General features: G+C 40.2%; 1 long non-coding RNA gene across 2 annotated transcripts; it reads left to right on the forward strand.

Annotated features, from left to right (window-relative positions):
* Positions 1–91: 91 nt before the first annotated feature.
* Positions 92–4399, forward strand: LOC147755660 (uncharacterized). 2 transcript variants are annotated; one of them, XR_015327914.1, is made up of 3 exons: positions 113–799; positions 1174–1704; positions 2165–4399. It is a non-coding gene; the product is annotated as an uncharacterized LOC147755660 (long non-coding RNA). The 2 variants fall into 2 exon arrangements; XR_015327913.1 differs by having other exon boundaries at positions 92–799; positions 1174–4399.
* Positions 4400–6046: the final 1647 nt, after the last annotated feature.

Below are 6046 nucleotides of genomic sequence, written 5' to 3' on the forward strand. Positions count from 1 at the left end.
GCTTTCTCACTCGGCCAGCTCTGAGTCAGAAGAATCCAAACAAAAGTAGTGGGCGAGGGGCCCCGGTCGCATGATGGTGGCGTAAACCAACATGGCGGGCCTTGCCAAAGTTCGTTACCTGTTTTGGTTGTCGCTATAGTTATCCACTCTTGGTTTCTGTTGGAATTCAGGACGAATGTAAAATAAGTTTGAGCTTACAAGTGGAATGAATTTCAGCAGTGTGTTACGAGAAGGACCCGTTTGGCAAGCTCAAACTCCTTTGATAATTGCATTAATCTTTTTGACATATAAGACGTTCGTAAAGAAATTCATCTGGAATCTAGTATATTTTATGTAAAATATGCGTCGCTAACAGTACGTGATTTTTCCATTCATCATTAAACGTTAATGGGGACACAATGCTGTGAATGATGCGCGATTCAAAAACTCGCGCCACTCAGCTGATTCCGTCGAACGAACAGCTGATTGATCATTGTTGTCATTTCTCCTAAGCTAACAACGTAAACACCACTGGTTCATGGCCAATCGACGCAATGTCTCTATACGGGGTGCTGTTTATTCAACTGCAAAAAAAGCTCGAAGGGGCAGCTGGCTCGGTGGTTGCTCCCCGAGACCAGTCGTAAATAGCTTCATAAAATCGGCAAGTACTTGGCCTACTTTTTATTAATACGTTAAGCTAGGATGGCCAGAGTAGCAGCGACTGTAGAAGCTATGCTGGCCACGGCCACAATAGATCACTGTCAGATCAAGCACACCTATCTTCTTGTCAAGGAAGAGGACGTTTCTTCCAGCTGATAAGGTATTTTAGTTAGCTCGGGTTCACCCATAATCGCTCGGAACTATTACCTCTCATTTCAATGAGTATGCGATGGTATAGCTTCGGAATGAGGCCGGCTTTAGCACCACCTATGTGAAATTAATTATGATTAAGCGGTGCTTTTATGCCATGCTAATTTTATGCTACAATAGTGCTAAATATCTAGCAATTTATATGTATTAAAAAATAGATATAGAATCTATCTTGAGTTAGGGCGTTGGATGGAATGAAGAAGAAAAATAGGAAGAGAATTCATGTTGGACCTTGTTCATTAACTTCGGTCTACCCCAAGTAGAGCATGGTTAGGTCCTTGGTACTTTATTCGTTTGACCGATTGAAACTTTTTGCGTCAACAGGAGATACAGCGTCGTCTTACGGTTAATCAACTATATATATGCGTGATTCGCTTGGTGGTCCTCGCGCCGACAGTTAGCTCACGTCCCAGTCAACCTGCGCATACACCTCGGTTTCTAACGTATGGCCCACCTATCTGAATCCGTAAGAAGATTATTGTCTTTGGCCGGTGGCGAACTTTTCGTAACCAGGACGTCCAATGATTGAAGCAATACGCTTTAGATAAGCGACCCGATATTTGGCTGTCCTGCCGATTGAAAGCTCGGCCCTATAACTGTTCTTATGCTTCGAGAAAATTTAGATCCGTGGTACCTGAAAGATTCTGCCGAAATCTTTCAGTGTCAACAGAGATTATTATACCGTATCCTCTAGTAGACTAAACCGGTAGAATTCACGATGCTTTATCTCTAAGGCTCTAAAGAAAGAATTCCTGCTTTGTCTGGCATATCTCGGCAGAAATCTGTAGCGACTTTAAGCAACATGTGGAAGTTTAACCTTTCGACATAACCAATGCCATAGGCCAAGTTGCAGAGGTTTGTGGATTTTGAGCTTCCGATGTACAGTACTAATATTTACAGACTGAAGTATGCTGGTGGCGCGATATTTATGGTTTGGGTCGATGAGTCCTGAAAACAGTTGAAGAAGCCTCAGACTCTTGAGGAGTAGTGTCAAACACAGGGGATTATCTCTTTGCAAGTCTTGGTCGTCTGTTAGTGCTGTTAGCAACTCTGATCCGTACCGAAGCTTCTCAATGAAAATCCTAGCCCCAAGCTCAAAATAAAGTAGCCTAATTCGTATCTATTAAACAAACATCTAAACTCCGACAGACATATCTGCTTACAGTTAGCATTCAATGTCATGAATGGACGCATGTACACTCCTATGCTACCATTAATTGCCACTTGATATCGACATGCAATTTTTATGATGATACGAGACGCGCACCTGTGGTCTTAATCATCCTATTATATTATTGACTTCCATTTTCCACAGGCGACCAAGAGAAAAATAGGCCTGGCAGCGGCGGCAGATCGAGCTAGAAACTATGTAAGTAAAACGTTCTCTTGCTAGCGTACCACCGCGGCTTAAGTCGTTCCAGAAGTATATCCGTCACGTGAACAACATGGAGCAGCGGAACTCGAATCATCTTGAGGATTGCTGGTCGTATTGCTTGAAAATTGGTTCGCGTATGGCCTGTGCATTCGTTTCGTTTACAACGCCGCTGGACGATCATTGTCACAGGGATGCAAAGAACAAAACAGCTATGGGAGTCACGTACCTTTTTCAGTACGTACAAGAATCCAAAGAATTTTGATTGAAGGTGTTGTCGGACTCAGCTTCCAGATAAGCTTCTATAAGCTTGATCACTTACGAGTTCACAAGGCGCGATATTATATCTAAGTAAATTGCTTATCGACGCCGTAATGAAAAAGCTAAGGCTACGAGTTTATTACACGCACGGTTTCAATTGAGCAGCTTTCCTAATCTGTGCGTATCCTGCAAATCAGATCAGCTGGAGCACCAATGCCGCCGTGATCACGTTCTAGGATACGCGTGAAACAGGCATAAGCAAGATAATGTCAGGGGTTTGACAAGCATGTTCGACGGAGGCGACAACATGCCCCAAGCAGCATCGTAACTAACTCGGGGAGAGTTAATGGATGGTTGCAAAAATATGTATATTCCCGCAAAAGGGATTTCCTGGGGCATAGCCGGTATCTGTGGCTAGGGATAGTTTCCTGAACTTAAAAGGAAAATCACTTCGTAAACTAGGAAGCTGACGGCACGTGTTACCTTATGGTGACTTCTGGTAGAGATCGGCTTTACTTTATTGACCAAGATTATGCGGTTTTTATGGTTGACGGCCTGACATTTCTGTCGGCGGAGGACCACCTCGAACACCTTTAGCATACGTTGACCGATGGCGAATTGATGATGGCAATGGAAAAAGCGTACTGCGTTACCTCATCTACGATGTTACCGACTTCGAAAACTTCCCCATATGTGAGTGTCTGAAATGTGTAGATCTCCGCGTCATGAAGTCACATATAGTGCCACATAGAAAGGATTATGAATGTGGACATTGAATCAATTAAAATCCGCGTGAAGAAATTTTACGATGTCTCAGATACACAAAAGCTCTTCAGCAATAAGTTCCATTTGCTAATTTCGTATGAGATTGGTGGACTGGTACTCTAGCCTTTACATAAACTGAGGCCAATCGGAGCAATTTTGTTTTGAAATGGAAGTCTACGGAACAATCAATTGGCGACTTGACTTAAAGCAGAAAAAATCATTCCACCGAGAAATATTTTTTCGAGAAGTAAAAGATCTCCGTTTGTTGACGGACAATATATGCCTTCCTTAAAACTGAGAGGGTTGAACAATAGAGCAGAAATTCAATGGGAAAATTGTCGAATGGCGTCGAATTGCTATCTAACAGTGGCGCGATCTAAATAAACAGCTGATGGCTGGCTGGATGGACGATATTACGTCTCAGCCGTCATGGGTGCTCAGCTAGATCGTTTCCGAATGACTGCAACACTTGGTTTAGACGTCGTGGATTCTATACAGAAACCCGTAACGGTTGATAAGCAGCTATGCCGTCAAAAAATATTCTTATTCTTGATAAACCAGCTGAGTTTCCTGAAACGACGATGTGCGAAAACTCTACGTTGCACAAAGCAATTCAGATTCGGGACATGAGGCGGCGAGAGCAGAAACACCCAATGGATGTTCGAACAGCGGTAGATGAACGATTTGAAAACGGCAATGGATAGAATAAGGTATTGCCGAATCGGTTGTACTCATATTGATTTGCTTTTTATTCAAGTACGTTTTGTGGCAGAGATGTTGTGATGATGATTCTGCGGGATTTTCACATTCCGTTTGAGTCGCACAATTTTATCCGTTCAAGTAAGGGTGTCTAGATTGTTGTAAAATGTTTGTAAATGATAACGTATTCGAGTCACCGGTAGTTACAACAGCTGTATTTAAAAAGGCAATCTTGGTCAACTTGACCGAAAGGTGTTAACACTACACGAATTATATACATATATATACATATATATGTATATAATTCGTGTAGTATTTTCAGTTCGTTATTTGTTATAAGTTGATTAGCGAACATATCTAATTACGGTAGTACAAAAGCAAGGCGTATAGATGCGTATTTTTGCGTAGAGAATTGCTTGTTATGCATTTTAATAAAGTTTGTGAATCCTAAAATGGCTGGTTTTCATTTCACCTACATAAGCCTGTCCACAAAGAAGGTAGAGAACTCTAGCGGAATCGATACTCGATATGATGGTAGGCAAACGAGGTAAGTAATTGTTGGAAGGACGAACTAGCCAAGGGGTGGTCCGGATATTGCGCTGTACTTGGGCCCACTTATATGTTCCAGGGAAATCAGGACAAATATCTTTTACTGTTTTGTCTTTCCAGATCGTTCGTGAGCTTCATAAAGTGACATATTAAAATTACATTTAGTTCACGGTTGGAATCAAAAGGTGTCTCGTTCTAATCCAGTTAAGCGCATGCGAATTGATACAATCTTGTTCTTGAAAATTTATTAGTAAATATATATATGTAGATGAAGATTAACTGACAAGAAATTAAGCGTGCTGTGAATCTGGAACGCATAAAATAATAGTTTGAATTTTTAGCCACAGACTGCTAAGATAAAGCTGAGCACAAATAGCGATGTTTTTCACCATACATTGAATGCTTTTTCTGTTTTATTTGGTAACCCTAGTAATTCTGCTTTGCGATCGTCTTTACGATAAAGTTCCGTAACATATCCTATAAACCTTTCGACCTGTACAGAGTGCAGGGAAATAGTTCTATACAAATTTTGTGTTTTGTCCAAATCAAAAACATTTCGAACTGACGGCGGCTTGCCTTTGCTCCGGCTTTAGATATACAGATATTAGCAATATCGAAATAATCTATAACAGCTGAAATATATACATAGCTGCAAATACTAAGAAAAAACGTTGGGGTGTTTCATTATACTGGCAGTATCTATATTAGCGATTGTACTGTTTTCACTACGCAACCACTGAGCAAATTTTCAATGCCAGAAGGTGGGCATATTGGATTTAGCGAAACAGTTAGATAGGGCTAAATTGTTCCAGGGCACCTTAGGCCTTAGTGCTTGTTTTATATGGGTCACTTCACAGACTTGCCCATAAAGAGTACCATCTGAAATTTTTCCGAACGTCACCAATTTTGAATCGTGGAGAGTTTTTCAATAGCATGTAACAGAAATATTGTAGGAATTGGCTTGAAATCTATGAGCTACAGGTTACTTTCGCATATAAGAAAATTGTATAATTGAATCTTACCATAAGGTTATTTTTTTTTATTGTTTTAGTATAATAATAAAAAATAATATTACTAATATTATTTTAAACATTTGACAGTAATTCGTGCGATATGTTGACAAAGCCGGCTACGACTGGACAGTGGGTATCAATACAACCTTTTAATAGAACATTTCTTATCACTAGGTGCGACAAATACGAAACAAAAACGTTTTTCATTTACCAACTAGTTTCAGAAAAGCGATTTAAATTTTCTCTGTAGGTTGTTGAGATCCCCTACTCCTGTCGGCTTTGTGACTGAAATAAGATTTTTCGCAGTAGTAAAACAGCTAGCGCGTATTTAACATCATATGAAGAAAAATCATTTTATAGTATAATAAGTACTACCATAAATTACAATTCGAAGGTACTTTGCTTCCAACCACTACAAATCCAAGAAATATTCATAAGTGAACTTAAGCGTTCGCAGTTCATTCATAGTAATGAGACAGATGAGTGCTTTGAAAAACTATTCGACTGATCTATTTCTTTTACTTAATTGTATGTTTTG

Source organism: Varroa destructor, unplaced genomic scaffold (genome assembly GCF_002443255.2).
Source record: "Varroa destructor unplaced genomic scaffold, Vdes_3.0 BEIS01000005.1, whole genome shotgun sequence".
NCBI lineage: Eukaryota > Metazoa > Arthropoda > Arachnida > Mesostigmata > Varroidae > Varroa > Varroa destructor.